Source organism: Astyanax mexicanus, chromosome 10 (assembly GCF_023375975.1).
Source record: "Astyanax mexicanus isolate ESR-SI-001 chromosome 10, AstMex3_surface, whole genome shotgun sequence".
Lineage (NCBI taxonomy): Eukaryota > Metazoa > Chordata > Actinopteri > Characiformes > Acestrorhamphidae > Astyanax > Astyanax mexicanus.
In genome coordinates this window covers 6,918,089-6,934,603 of record NC_064417.1, presented here as the reverse complement: position 1 = coordinate 6,934,603, position 16,515 = coordinate 6,918,089, and the positions used below count along the sequence as shown (strand labels likewise).

The 16,515-nt window shown below is 38.5% G+C and overlaps 1 long non-coding RNA gene across 1 annotated transcript; it reads left to right on the top strand.

The window, feature by feature from the left end:
- Positions 1–910: 910 nt before the first annotated feature.
- Positions 911–2,641, top strand: LOC125804808 (uncharacterized). The gene is made up of 2 exons (XR_007440985.1): positions 911–1,430; positions 2,093–2,641. It is a non-coding gene; the product is annotated as an uncharacterized LOC125804808 (long non-coding RNA).
- Positions 2,642–16,515: the final 13,874 nt, after the last annotated feature.

The following is a 16,515-nucleotide window of genomic DNA, read 5'->3' as shown; positions in this document are numbered from 1 at the left end:
GCAGGGTGTACGATAGGGCTCTATGGTTTTAATGAAATGGTAAAATGTCTCACTGTTATATGGTCTATGATATTTGAAAATCTTCCATTGCATTGCATTCTATTTTTTTATTTCCATTGTTTTACATTTTACACACATAAGTTTCCCAACTTATTTGGAAATGGGGTTGAAAAGCAGAAGAGTTTTTGACCAGATTTGAACTAGATATCCTCGTCTGTCTTCAACTTGTCTTCAACTTGTGGGTTTTGGAACCAGTCCTCACAGCAACTCACTGGGTTTCACTCTGTGTGGGCCTACTGTGCTTTCCTTCAAGGACCCTCAACCTTGTTTAACAGGCTGTACACATGGTTTTCAGGTGTTTTTTGAAAAGAATCTAGGCTTTCACACTTTTCCCCATCCAGCTGGGGTGGAAATGCATTCATAGCTGCAGTCAGACTTTTGTTATAGTCCGCCTCGGGTTTCATGCAATCTTAGAAACATGAGATGCAGCCTCGCTACTTTATAAACAGCCGTCCCTGGAGAGGCCTGCCGCATTGTGAGGACTTTCAGACAAGGCGGAGCTGCATTGTATTTGCACCCATTTCCACGGAGGCAGTGTTTACAATGGATGCGCAGAGGAGGCTCTCACCCGGAGGGGACTTCGCTGGAGCCCACATTCAAAATAAGCAGTCGGCACAAACAGTTCAGCAGCTTAAAACACTCCTTCCAGCACCGGCTCAGTGATGGATTCCTCAACCGCGAGCTTTTCTCGCTCTTAAACACTGCATTGTCGCAATCCGTCTTGCTGATGTGCCGTCCTTCTGATATGCTAAGGTCTCTTTGTGTTTGGAGCGCGTACTTTTTTATGGAGCACTTAAATTTGCGGTGATTTGCATTTGTAATAATTTACACGGTCGTTTGGTTACGTAATTTTCCATTCCCTTTTGCTTTATCGGGCCCATTACTTCCAGCTTCATTGTGGTCGGGGGACGTGTGGATAGGATAACGGCGCCGGAGTGCGCGTGTGATTAATGGGGGTTATTAAAGAGCTGAGTGAGGTAAAATTGCGCTACAGACTCGGCACTACCTCCTCGAAAATGACTGTTCACATAATGCTGATCTTTAATTGACTGCTAATTTCAGCGTTGCTGAACTTGCACGGGAGTTTGAGGGTTGATTTGGTGATGCACGATAAACATTAAATTATGTAATACGATCCATAATTCAAAATATGCGCATCCTTGTACCACAAGGCCTGCTGCTTCTTTGCCCAAGAAACATACAGTAAGCAGCTAATACATGTAGAAAATGATTGAATACAGAATGTCAATATCAGCCGCTCTATTTATGTATGCATTACAGGGACACACCTTTTGCTTCAAGGCTGTTAAAGCTGGTGTGAGGACTATGGGGAGAAAGGGAATGCACCATCGCAGCCAGATTAAAATGAGGTAAGTCAAGGATGTACAGAAAGGCCCAATCCCATTTGGCCCTACCACTTACCCCTACCACTTGTTTTCGAGTGTAACCCTTCCCCTTGCAACAGAGTTAGAAGCGAAAGGGGTGAAATCCTCCCCCTTAAGAATTGGGACAACCCTTCAAGCACCGATACATAATCAGAGCACTAAAGTTCAGTAACCTAGCTGCTGCTGCTGCTGGTTAACTAGTTAACTTTATGGTTTATTCGATGTCTTTAGAAAGGGGGAAATGGAAAAACTGAGAAATTAATTATTATTGTCTATTTCTTAATTTCTCTGATAAGCAGAGCTAAAATGAGCTTTAATTAGCTTTTATTGTATTAGAATCTTCCATACCGCCTTAAATGCTGCAGCCCCTGCCATCTGTTGCACCACTTTAGGTGGTGATGGGAGCGATCTGGGAAGCCCCCGTCCATGGATTCTGGACGTGTATATCCTTTAATCTACACTTAATATCCTTTTATTTGATCATTATGATCATTCAATAAATATAATCATTTGACTGTAATCATTAGCAATAAATTGTGCAGACACACCAGTTTTTCTTTTTAGAATCTGTTATTCCACTAGGATCTTTGTGTTGTTAGAATATTATGTACATTTAGAAGAGATAAGGTTGTTTCATGTTGCGACAGGATGCAAGGACAAGATGTTGACAACTGCAGAGGGAGATACCCGCTATCTGAGTGATTGTGCTAGTAACCTCTCCTTAGATAGCCTACGCATGCCTGTTCTACGTGGCGCAAAGTCGCAGACAGGCCAGAAGACACCGAACGCCACGGGAATGGAAAAGAACATGATGTTCGGACTTTGTGACGTACACCTTTTTGATGCAACATATGTAATGCATGGTCATGCTTAATCAGTAGTGTAATGTTGATACATTTGAAGAACCAATCATAGAGACAATTATGTCATTATTGATTTTTATAGAACCAATAAGAACATGTATCCTGGTAAAGTAGATTTACATGTAATTATTATTCAAGTATAATTGTTAATGCATAGACAGAAAAGTCAGACTTTTCCTGTAGCTCTCGAGATTGGAATACTTTACTTTTGACCATCTACAACATTTTTCCTGTAATACTTTTGTCTATTTTCTTACTTTTTGTCTGATTCATCTACTGGCGTGTCTGTAATACTTCAATGATTTTCTTCAGTAAATTTTATTCTAAATTGGATATCCTGACTTCTGTTTTTTCTTGTCCGTCTGGTTCACAAACATTTTTGCTGTGGTAAATTACCCTACAGTGGGAACAGACGGAAAGTTAGCTAGCTACCTAGCTAGCTACTGAGACAAACTACTAGTGTTCTTTTTTTGCTTGTTTATGCTTGAATTTGGCCATAAAACATTGAAACTACACATTGAACACTATATATATATGGTAATATAGTGCTAATCGTCACTTTTAACAAGGAAAATACTTTTTGAGTTTTACATTTACTGTATATTTGTGGGTTTATTACCAGTAATTCTCATATCCCTTGGTTTGAAGTGTGCATCTGAAACATCTCAGTTAGAAGGGCTAACAAGCTCTATCCCTTCCACTAACCGAGCCCTTACAAGAATTGGGACACCCCTGCCTCTTAGTTAGGGGTAAGGGGTAGGGTCAAGAGGTAAATTATGATTGGGCCTTGATTTTGCATGGGTTTGTAAGATGTACAGTATAACTTTTTGAAAAAGTATATTGAAAGATGTGCTTAATTCAGTGCTAGCTCTTTTCTTTCTATGTTTGTTTGAGTGGTGAGGAAATATAATGGAAGATACTGACGTCAAATGATGGATTAAATAATAAAGTGTCTGGAGTGCTTCCCATGTGAAAACATTAAGTATGGCTATATATATGTGCGCTATATGAAATATTTTGTCATGTGCCCTTGAGCATCTATTACAGCTTGACAACAGCGTCTCATGCTCTCCAGAAGTCGGCTTATTGTCTGCTGAGGCATGGCATCCCACTCTTCTTGAAGGCCGGCCCTCAGGTCATTGAGGTTCTTGGATACTGAGTAACCAGCCTCTACATGGCAACCCGGCTGAACTCTGTTTTCTGTGGGATTTAGGTCTGGAGAAAGTGCAGACCACTTCATCTGAGGTACCCCAGTCTTCAGCAGCTGTTCACTAATGATGTGACCTCAATGAGATGGAGCATTGGCGTCCATGAAGATTAAAAAAATAGGCCTGTGTTGTTGTTGCAGTGATAAAATGACTTAATGATGTTTTTTAAGTAGTATGGGCTTGTCACTCTAATACTGTATTGACTAGACAAACCCGCCCAACCTGTAACACCACCAACGCTCTCCTTGACATCTCCAACATCGTTGAATAGGATAGAATAGTCTGTATGAACATACAATTTGCTCACATTTACTTTGGCAATGACAGAAATGACAGGAAATCGTCCCTATCATCCCAAAATGTGAACTTTATAAATGTGCTAATTTTTTTTGTGTTTCCATTTTTTCCCAATTTTAGCTATGCCAATTGTCCCATTCGTTCCGCTGTTGGCCAGCTGTATTTCACTAGTGATGCCACAACACAAGGAGGGTGAAGACTAGCACATGCCTCCTCCGATACATGTGAAGTCAGACTCCGCCTCTTTTCAAACTGCTGCTGAGCGACTCGGTTCTGATACATCAGCTCACAGACGCCTTGTGCTGATTAACATCACCCTAGAAGTGATGTGGGGAGAGAGTCACTCAGCCACTACCCACTTACAGAGAGCAAGGCAAAGTGTGCTTTCTCAGGGCTCCGGCAGCTGATGGCCAGCTGCATGACAGGGATTTGAACCAGAATTTTAGTTTTTGGAGCATTTCTATTGGTCACTTTATCATACAATGTTAAAACAATATAAAGAACAATTGCCAAATTCACATAAAAAGACCTTTTTCACTGAACGTCTGCTATCTAGACTGTTCCTGATCATGTTTTCACCCACATTCACACACAACATAAAAAAAACAGTCATGTTGTCATTGAAAGTCCTCCAGTCGGTAGCAGGAACTTCTGAAAGTGCCATCACTTTGGGAGTTCACCAATATAATCATTCTCAGGTCTCATCCGATTGAAGCGGCAGAATGTAATTACGGAGAAGCTCGAAGGCAGGACCAGCACCTGCTGCCATCTGCCCAGGAGAGAGATAATTACTGGGCCTGCTTTTCAAGGGCGCCCGGAGAAGAGGTGTTTTGGATCTGGAGCCCAGCGCAGCGTGTCGCAGTGTCGACGCTGGGAGAGCGAGGGGCTTCGGACGGAGCGGAGATTTCCTCCACCTGCTAGGCCTTCCGTTCTCATTAATCCACTTCCACACTATTAATCATCGTTAATGTCTGGCCCGGCTGCTTCGGTGGGCCATTCTCACACTCCACGCTCTGTCCGATTCTCTCAGCTGTCTTATTCCGGTGGGCTGCTGGAATGCTAAATATAATTTTGACACTTTAATGAGAGAGTTAACCCCCGAAAGCCACAGCCTTAAAGCCATAGCATGGCCAAAAATCTCATTTACACACTTTCCCCATTTCCCCAAATAAAGTCAGTTAGCCAAGACATGTCGGAAGGTTGATTGTGTTATTTAGCATTGGAGCTACTTGGCTAATATAGATATCAAGCAGCAATTCTGAAATGTGCTACTGTGCCATGTTAAATGTATGATCTTTCTTAACGTACTATGAGGAGTATGTAGAAATAAGGGCTGGGCAGTCTATCGTAACCGTAGATACCTTGTAAAAAAAAAAAAAAAAAAAAACCTAAATCTTAGCAAGTGAAACGACAGTTTTTTAGAAAGAACTATTTTAACTTGTGTGTGGTGTTCATATTTTTGTTACTCGTTTACTTTGTTACTTGTATTTAATTCAGCAAAATTAAGCAATTCTACATTAAAATGCTTTACACATGCTTGCTTCACCTAAATTGCAAGCAATATAAACAGCTTACATGGTTAATATTTGCCCTTTACCTTTCTTATGTTACATTTCTTTTAAAAAGTGCTACTCTTTTTTTTATTAGTTTTTTAATAAAAAGTAAAAGAAAATGAATTAAACTCAAGATATGAGTAGAAAATTTGTTTAGTTTCAAATTTACAAATGAAGCAATGTTTATTAGCCCTCGGCCAAACAGACTGTATGTAATATAAATATGTAGGGGGGGGGGGGGGGGGTACAGTGTGTGTTTATCCAAAATGTGTTTTGATATATGTTTTTCACAAAAAATTAGCCGATGGCAATGAGTTTGAGTTAGAAAAAATATTTTTTTAGTATCATTTGATGAAAAATGAAAACGGGTCCCACAGACCCGAAACCACACAAGGGTTAATCAGTCTTGCATATGACTTTCACCTTATTTTACTGAATTTGTGACTCATAATAAGCACTTTTTTTGATTAATTTCCTAAAGTCCTACTACTACTACCTACTCCTTCCGCTAAATCCATTTTCATCTCTTGTTCTTTGTGAAACACTATAGGTCTCTCTGAGTTGTATATGCATGCTGTACATTAAGAACTGTTTTTCAGGCTCCATTGTCTGCAGTAGATAGTAAAAGAAAACCCTCAGAAAAACGAATAGATCAGAGAGACTTTAGGGTGTCTACATCATTCAGTGAGTTCATGGCCTCGCCCACCTCGGCTCAGGACCGCCCATAGGCAGAGCTGAACCCGGGCTGCAGCATTAGAAGCTATAGCTAAGGTGGAGCTCACAGCTTCTGTTTACAGCTTCTGTTTTTTAGGGGCTAGTCTGCGTTAGCTATCTTGTGTATGTAACTATAGGTTTGAATCGTACCGAATCACCAAGACTGAGGTAAGAGGGATTCACGCATCCGCGGGGATAGTGGTGTCGCAAGACAGTGCTGTTAACCAACAGAGGAGATATATTTGCATGTATGAATATTCATGAGCAAGAGCCAAATCCTGTCTTTCTTCAGAGACCTCTAATTCAGTGGTCTAAAGCAGGGCTAAATAGAATCACCTGAGCATTTTTTGACAAAAAACAGCTCACATGGCATTCATTCATACTAAAGACCACAACTAGACACTTTAAAATGAATGAAAAAAACGGTGGAATGAGATCTTTACGAAAGATCTTTTACGCACTGGTGTAGTACAGGTTGGAGAAATTATTAATTATTCTAAGGATTTTCCTCTTCTACTTTCTTCTGCTGAGACACTGTCACTGTGCCACAAAGCTAAAAACACTCTGAGGCAGCGAATGCACAGTGAATGCACAGTGATTACAGCATTGGGCTTCAGGCCAAAGCCCTGAGGTCTCAGCATGGCAGGCTGGCGAACACCCAGAGCCCCAGGCCAGCTCACAGAGTCAGAGCCTGGAGACCTAACCCCTGTCTGCTCTGGGGGACCCAGCGCCCTGAACAAGTACCCTAATCACCTTCCTCTGCTTCCTTCCTATCACTTATAAAATATACACAGATCTGTGTCTACAGTGTAGGCTACTATTGGTCAATCAAATAAACCCATTTGACAAATGAGCTGACAGGCAATAATATATCGATTTTTTTAAACAATTTTTTCAACTTACATTTACGGCTGAGTTGGTGGGTGGTCCAGAAATATTTAAAAAATATTTTATCGAAAACAGCTTAAGAACCCCTGTCTTACACCATCCAACAACTCTTGAGAAAGTGTCTGACAGACTCAAATCCACAACAGCATTTGAAGACAAGTTTCTGACAGTCAGCAGCTTGTGTGACTGGCAGGTCACATGACAGCACCTTGAAGTTCACCTTAACCCTGGACCAAGTCTTACTTTCCGCTGTGAAGAGAAGACTGGAAGCTGTGGGTGTGACAGACAGGTGGGGTGACAGTAAGACAGTCGTTGCTAAGATGGCAAAATAAGAAAAGCAGGCTTGTCTGGGCCATGCAGCATTGTTACTGAACTACTGAACTGATGTATATCTACATTAATGAGGGAAATAAGTCTTTAAGTAATTAAGTCATGTGCTCTTTTGAATGAAAATGTATGAAATACATGAAGCTCATACACAGATATGAAGCTCATGTACAGTATACTGGCTTGCAAAAGTATTTTGTCTTCTTACAACGGGAAACTTGTATTTGTAAATGTATTTTATTGAGATTTTAAGTGATAGACCAACACAAAGCAGCAAATAATTGGGACAAGTTAGTTAATGGACTCCAGCTGTGTGTGACTCCAGATGGTCTGTTAGAGAACACTAGTGAACAAACAACATCATTGTAAAAAACAATTTACTCATCAGACAGGTCAAAGATAAAGTTGTGGAAAAGTGCGAAGCAGGGTTAGGTTATAAAAACATATTCCAAGCTTTGGACAAATTCAACCAAGACATGGCCATCTATCCAAACTGTCAGATCGAGCCCATGGTCACTCTGGAGGAGCTGCAGAAATCCACCACTCAGCTGCGAGAAAAACATTGTTGAAAGAAAGACGTAAGATGTGCCGTTTGCAGTTTGCATTTTTCCACAAGCCATGTAGGAAACACAGCAAACATGTGAAAGAACATCCCACCTGTGGGATTCTTTTCTTCTGCAGGGACAAGGTGAATGAAGCTAAATACTGGACAATCCTGGAAGAAAACCTGTTGGAAACTGGGAAGCTGATTTACCTTCCAGCAAGACAATGACCCTAAACATACAGCCAGAGCTACAATTAATTGTTTAGACCAAAGAATATTGATGTGTTAGAATGGCCCAGTCAAAGTACTGACCTAAATCCCATTAAGCTTAATCACAGATGCTCTCCATCCAACCTGCCTGAACCTGAGCAATTTTGTAAAGTAGAAAAGGGCAAAAATCTCAGTCTTTAGATGTGCAAAGCTGGTAGAGACAAACCCCAAAAGACTTGCAGTTGTAATTGCATTGAAAGGTGCTTTTACAAAGTAATGATATAGGGGAGCTGAATACTTTTACATGTCACATTTAGATTTTTATTTGATTAAACCTTTGACATTTTTATGTGGTATTTAGTAGCTCCATCACTTAAAAAATGTGACAAAATGTGATCAATGGGTATGACTATTTTTGCAAGTCGCAAAAGTAAGTATAATGAGCTTTACCCCAATTCATAACTCCAGCAGTCAGGTTTTAGGTCAACATCACACACAGAAATGCAAAGCTGATTCATGTTCAGTGAAATCGATGCTGACGTTTGAAGATAACATTGAACAGAAAGCAGCAGGCCTTTCTATATTCAACACATCAAACACACCCCAATGTTCTCCTCACAATTACCAGAGAGAGGAGGAATAAAAACAATGCCTCCGAGGTGTGCAGATAGACTGCGTCTAAAATCACGCGCTCTGAGCTCTGTTGTTTGGCTAATGTCAGGCTAATCCCTGCCGGCTGATGCATCATAATGTAATATATCAGCTCTAATCCAGCTCTTAGTCTTTGTGTTGCTTCTGTAATCTTCAACATCTTCCATCACTATGAGAGAGAGAGAGAGAGAGAGAGAGAGAGAAATAAACAAAAAGTTCAATAGAGAATAAAAGAAAGGGATAAAAGATTTCAGAGTTGAGGATTTAGATAGAAAATGAAAAAATGAGAGCAGAATAGTGGGACTAAGAGAGAGAGAGAGAGAGAGGCAGAGAAAGAGAAAGATGGAAAGCAAAAAACAAAAAAAAGCATTGTAAGACAGAATCAGATACATAGGAATATTGGAAAAGAGAAAGGACAAAGTAATATATGTATATGTATATAATATATGTAAAGTAATAAAAGGGGGAAGGGAGCATAGAGTAAAAGATATAAAAAGAAGACAGATAAGTGTCTGTCAAATAACTCAAAAATACTCTACAACATACGTAAACTCAAATTTGGGAGAAGGAAAGTAATACATCATGGATTTTGTGGATAATTTCGTACATTCTAGGTTTTAAGGGAATTTAGCTGGGAATGTTTGGTTAGGTTTTTTTCTCTCACCTCATCACTCCTAGGGTGATGTTGATCAGCTTAAGGCATCTGTGAGCTGATGTATCAGAACCGAATCGCTGCACTTTCCTCCGAGCTCGCTGTGATGCTATGCTATGATCGGCAATGCTGCATCAGCAGCAGTTCAAAAAGAGGAGGCGGAGTCTAACTTCGCATGTATCGGAGGAGGCATGTGCTAGTCTTCATCCTCCTTATGTTGGGGCATCACTAGTGATGTGGGATATGCAGCTGACTGGCAGCTGAATGGGTGGGACAATTGGCCAGATAAACGGGAGAAAATAAAAAAGAAAATGAAAGAAAGAAACAGAATGAGTGTATGTGTGATATGAAGGGAAAAGAATATGAAAGAGTGAGTATAAATAGTGGGTGTTCCATCCATAACAAAATAAAAAAGAAAAGAAAAGAGTGAATAAAACACTTTATGAGTTAAGACTAAGAGTAAGATACACAATGTGTAAAAAGAGAAAGAGAGAGAAAGAGAGAGAGAGAGAGAGAGATGTACAGCCTTATTTAAAGGCCTTGTCTATGTAAGGTGTTTAGTTAATGGATATTCAGTAAAGTCAGCAGTGCTGAATCGACTCTTCCACAGATAAATCTCCTCCCACAGTTAAACTGGGAGTGACTGAGAGTTCACTGAGCGCTCGGTTTTACTGGGTGGAGGGTCTGTTATGTGCGGTCAGAGTAATTAGAAGGACGGGTGATTTATTTTCTAAGAAAGAGGAGGACAGTGGGCGGCAGTAAGCAGGCTGGGGGTGTGGAGGGATGGAGATGAAGAGCAGTGTTTGGAAGTAAACCAGGTGTTCTGGTGTTCTTGTGCTCAGAAAGAGAGAGAGTTATTTAGAAGAGGATCTGAAACAGGGGTGCGGTTTAATATTTTTTTAGTATAATATTTTTGGTACCACTTTAAAATAAGACTACCTTTATAAAGGGTTTATAAATGGTTTACAATTAGTTTATTAATCGTTATGAATTAGGTTGTAAATGCCTTAAATTTATTAATAATCAGTTACAACACATAATTAGAAAGGGCAACGATATAGATGGCTGTGGGTTCACTATTTGGCAAACAACAGGTCATTGATGCCCTTTCTATGTATGTGTTATAACTGTTTATTGATGATTAACTAATTAGTAACCATTAATAAACTAATTGTAAACCATTTATAAACCCTTTATAAAGGTAGTCTTATTTTAAAGTGGTACCATATTTTTTACCGGTTAAACTGTATTGAATGCATTTCTTGTGTCTTTAAATTGTAGTTTGATGTATACGTTGCAAGTGTGTTACTTTCTGATTTGGTTTGGTTGCTCAGATACTGATTTACAAGCCTATTTTTAACTGTTGTCATTTTACTCCAGTTAAAAATAAGCTTTTTATTTTTTTTACAGAGGAAAAACCTATAAACTCTGCTTTTATTGGGTTTATGATACTAGCTATGGACACTGAACTAAAATACTATAGCAGAGTTTTAACAATGGAACAAAAAAACAGATGTTCACGGCAAGATGAAGACATTGTCGCTGCTTAGCTTTTAGTCCCGCTCCCATTCAGTTTCCTGAGTTTGGCTTTCTTGAGTTACTGGTTACTGGTTGGTGCAGGAGCCGGCAGAATATTAGGGTCTACGGACATGCTGGCTAATACTATTCCTCAATGTTTAATAGTTTTGTGACACTGCATCCAATCATGAGAGGGCACATAACATTTATTTCACATATACTATTTTATTTACACGTTTTACTTGTAACGTAGAGGAGGCAGGATGCAAATGCAAGTGTGTTTTATTTTTCATTGTAGCAAAAGAAACAAAGAACAAAACACTAGGGACTAACTATAAAGAAAAAGGTTACTGAAACAAACACTATACACCAGAAGATAAACTAAAAGACTAAAACAAACAAGCTAAAATAACAAAGAAACAAACTACATAAAGCAAACCTGGAAAACTGAAGACTAAAAACACAGCAGGTCTGAGGCTAAACAAAACATTTAAACACGATCTGGACAGATTAACAGGACACGGTCAAACAAAAAGCGCGACAGAGAACAAAGGATCACATGAGGTATTTATACACAGGCACACACTAGGGACACCTGTGGAGGTAATGAGGGGGCGGAGTTACAAATGAGACAGGAGGGGTTACAGATGACAAGGCGGGGCTAAGGTGGGACAGGACCAAAACACAACATTAGCACATGGCTGGGAAACATGACAGGTAAACAAAAGAGGACAGAGGACAGGAACCAAAAAAAGGAAAGACACAGGCTAAGGTGTGACATTACTACAGTTTACCAGTCTGATTCACACATTTTATTCACCAAAACAGTTCATCCACATGAGTAAAGTTTTCACAAGATAAATAAAGAATTTCTAAAATCAGACTTTAGACAGATTATCTCCTCAAACTTGCCCTAGGTCACATGATAACATTACTTTAGAGCAAAAAATATGAAAATGCTCTTAGATCCCAGAGGATTTAATGTTTTTTTTTTTTTTTTTTTTTTTAAGTTAGTTTTGGCAGAAAAACAAGTTATATATGAATATAAATCAAACATTGCACTAGTAATTTCATAATTATACGTTTTATTACAACAGAAATTAGTATCAGGCAATATAGTAACGAAGTAACACATTTACTTTGTTAATTTAATTTTGAAGGCCTAATTTTTTATAGTTTTTTTTGTAATTTTGTAGTGGTCAGAAAAGTATGAATGTATGTTTCAGGCTGTTTTAGTTCAGTGGAGGAGTGGGCGGGGAAGAACGACAGGATTTCAACGCTTACTCATGAATATTTATGACTTGCAAACGTCTCACCCCCGATTGGTAACAACACTGTGACACTCCCTCCACATCAGGGGGATGGGCTTTTTTCCTGATTTACATGTTTTTCTATTTTCTTTTATTGGCTAATGCAGACAATGGACTAGTACGAAATGGACTCTAGTAAAATAACACTTTTAAATGGATTTAAATAAAAATGAAGAGAAGTAAAGATTGGCAGTTTACTGTACTTCCATAGTTATAAGTTATAAGTACAGTATACATACAGTGATTTACTATCAAAAAGTGCTTTCACACTGCAGATGAACTGGTCCAATTTTCAGTAGATCCAGATGGAAAACACCCCTTTTGGGCAGATCAAACTCTGGTCCATGGTTGGCGGCCCCTTTCACACCAGCTACTTTGGTTCAGACCCAAACTGAAAAGACTGAAAGTCTGGACCAAACAAGGCAGGTGTGAAATCATCATTAGCTATAATGAAATCAGCATAAAGCTAATGATTAATATGCTTTCTCTTCTGATACATGTTTACACTCCAGTTTGTTTCAGCTGAGGGAGTCTAGTTTGTTTTGCAGGAATCAGCCAATGGTTCACTGGGTCCAAACACTCCCTGACCTTCCTGATTTCTAAACAATTACAAACAACCTCAAGGGCTTGTGGCAAGAAACAAAAAGAAATAAGAAAAAAAAAAAAAAAAGAATAAGAAGTCCAGCCTCAGCAGCACTAACTAATAATTACTACGAGGACAGGGATTATTACTGTAATTATATGAGACCAAACAACAGATAATCACTAAAAACAGCTGCATCCACAAGGGCATTTCAAGCGAAGTCAATTAGATGAACACAGCGCCTACGCTGTTATCTCATGAGATTACAAATATAAAGACATAAACACAATATTATTCATATTCATCAGCAGCACGCTTTATATTCGCATGGTAACAGAAGACAAAAACTAATATTGTTTCAGCTCAGCAGAGCGCTCCTGTCGAGTCGTGACCAAAGCCGAAATGAAAGAGCTGTATCTGTAGATTGGTGTTAGGGTGTACGCCGCTGCTCAGGGCTAAATCTCTCCCGTGGTCTCGGAGCTCAGACTATGGGATGGAGGGATGGTTGGAGGGTCCTTACACTCACGCTGTGAAATATCAGCGAAAACAAGGTGGGGAACAGAGTGGGAAATATACCAGGTCCCAGGGCCATGGCGGCTCATTGCTGGAAAGCAGTGGCAGGCCTGTAACAATGTTATCCGTGAGCTCGGTTTCAATACACTTATATCATTTGGAGGCGCCGAGTCCTCTGTTATGCCCAAGGGCTGTGAAAAATGCGCTGCATTGTTAGGGATGTGTTATTTTCTTATTATGTTATTGCCATATTGTTGCAGTGGAAGCTATAATTCCCCTATGGATATTTACAGATTCTCAGAAATAAAGCTGGTCTTTGGCCTCGCGACAATGTATCAACTAACGACCCAGCTGAGATTACACAGATGGTTTATAATAAATTGGTTCTGTGCCTGTGTTGGCTTTTGTGTGAATATGCTGAAATAGATCCTACACTATGTGGACAGAAGTATTGGAACACCTGCTCATTTATGGCTGGACAATATGGATAAAATATAATATCTTAATATTTTTAGCTGAATGCCAATATACAATATACTATATATATATAGTATAGGTGTATTACACAGAGTGATCTATTTTAAGCATGTGTTTCTTTTATTGTGGATGATTATGGCTTACAGCCAATGAAAACCCAAAAATCAGTGTCTCTGAAAATGAGAACATTTGGTCTAGAATAAGTCTAATTGGTACTTTGAGCAGTGTGGGTAGTGTGTAAGACCGGTGGAGAAGAACATGCCAAGATGCATGAAAACTGTAATTGAAAACCAGGGTTATTCCACCAAATATTCTTTTTTTTCTGAACTCTTAAAACTTTTAAAATATATGAACTTGTTTTTCTTTGCATTATCTGAGGCCTGAAAGCTCTGCATCTTTTTTTTAAATTTCAGTCATTTCTCATTTTCTGCAAATAAATGCTTTAAATGACAATATTTTTATTTTGGGATTTGGAAGAAAAGTTGTCTGAAGTTTATAGAGTAAAACAAAACGTTAATTTTAAACCTAAAGTTCAAACCTATACCTATAAACAGCAAAATCAGAGAAACTGATTCAGAAACTGAAGTGGTCTCTTATTTTTTTCTATAGCTGTATATTGAAAGCTTGTAAGACTCTAATAAGCCTCTATATATTAAGAGCTTGTAAGACTCTATTAAACAAATTACATATTTATCATTAGCATACTTTATTTTAAAACAGGACAAAATACATTTTTTTGAACCTCAGAGTTTCTAGAGACATTTCTGACTATTTTATATTTCACAATTGAGGGCTAAATCTAGAAATGTGTGTGTAGCGTAAACGTGTGAAGTTGAATAATACAAGCCCATTTCAGTCAGTTAGATCAGAAGTAATCCAAAAGTAATCAGATTACATTATAAAACCATGAGATTAGCTGTAGATTACACATTTAAATAATGTTAAAGATTACACTACTGACTTGTATAATCTTTCTAATATTAGTGAATTTTATGCTCCTAAAATCCCCTGAATGTGTTGAGTCCTTCCCAAGGCCTGAGCTGCAGCTGAGGTATGATAGATGCTCCTTTTCAGAATGAGCAAATTCTACCTTTACATTATCTTACAGATTAAACCATGTTTTTATTAAAACCCTTCACCTGCAGTATCTTTATTTTACCAGCAGTGTTTTTAGTGTTTTTAAACTTTAGCATTGAGTGTGAAGGGCTGTGGGTCACTGAAGTTCTCAGTTTTAAAGAAATTGAAGGACACATTTCTCAGCTGAATTTAAAAGATCTTATATATAGAGCGGATTGCAAAAGTGTTGTCACAGCTTAGCCCATGTCTGCCTTGTGTTTCTCCCTCATTTGGTCTCTTGTGCTCCTGCCCCTCTGTTTACCTGTCATGTTTCCCAGCCATGTGCTTCTGTTGTGTTTTGGTCCTGTCTCCGCCCTAGCCCCACCCTGTCATCAGTGATTTGTAACCCCGCCCCCTCTTGATTGATCCTCAGGTGTTTCCAGTTTCCTGTTCCCTCCTCATGTATATAAGCCCCTTTGTTTCAAGCCTTCTTTGTCTAGCCTTTTGTTGGTTTGTTTGCTGTCTGTGTTCAGGTTTGTTTCATGCTGTTTCTTAGATTCCTGTTTTCAAGTTTAGTGTTTTGTAGTTATGTATTCAGTGTAACTTTGGTTTATTTTGTTTGTTTGTTAATTTGTTTTAGTTTTTATTAATTTAATAAAATGAATTATATTCTGCACTTACGTCCATCCCCTCACTTCTGTAACAAGTGTAGCCTTTGAACTTTTTCACATTTTGTCACCATACTACCATAAACTTACATTTATTTTTTGAGATTTTAATTAATAGACCAGCACAAAGTAGCACATATTTGTAAAGTGGAACAAAAATGATATATGGTTTTAACATTTTTAATTAAATAAAATCTGTGACATGCAAAAGTATTCATCCCCCTTTACTCTGAAACCCCAACATAAATCCAGTGCAAGCAATTGCCTTCAGAAGTTATTAATTAGTTAATAGAATCCAGCTGTGTGTAATTCAATCTCAGTATGAATATATGTACAGCTGTTTTGTCAAAATCTCAGTGTTTGTTAGAGAACACTAGTAAATAAACCTTTAGCAGGGACAGGGAAGCTGGTCTGAGTTGATGGGAAGATGGATGGAGATAAATACAGAGCAATCTTGGAAGAAAACCTGAGTCTGCAAAAGACTTGAGACTGGGAAGGAGATTCACCTTCCAGCAAGACAATGACCCAAAACATACAGCTAGAGCTACAGTGGAATAGTTTAGATCAAAGAATATTCATGTGTTAGAATGGTCCAGTCACAATACTGACCTAAAACTCATTGAGCTTCTGTGGCGAGACATGAAAATTGCTATTCACAGACGCTCTATATCAAACCTGGCTGACCCGGGCAAAAATTTCACTCTCTTGATGTGCAAAGCTGAAAGAGAATATCACAAAAGACCTGCAGCTGTAATTCCAGCGAAGAGTTGCTCTACTAAGTATTGATATTTATATTTATATATATATATATATATATATATATATATATATATATATATATATATATATATATATATATATATATATTTCTTTGATTACCATGTGTTTTTAAAACATGTATTGTTTATTGGTTCCTTCACAATTCACAATTGAATGCAACTTTGTGTTGGTGGTTGTAAGGGGTACAAAAATTTAAAAAGCATCTTAAAGGAGTTTCTGGAGGTGCTGAACAATAGTTGCTGCCTTTCCTTCACGCTG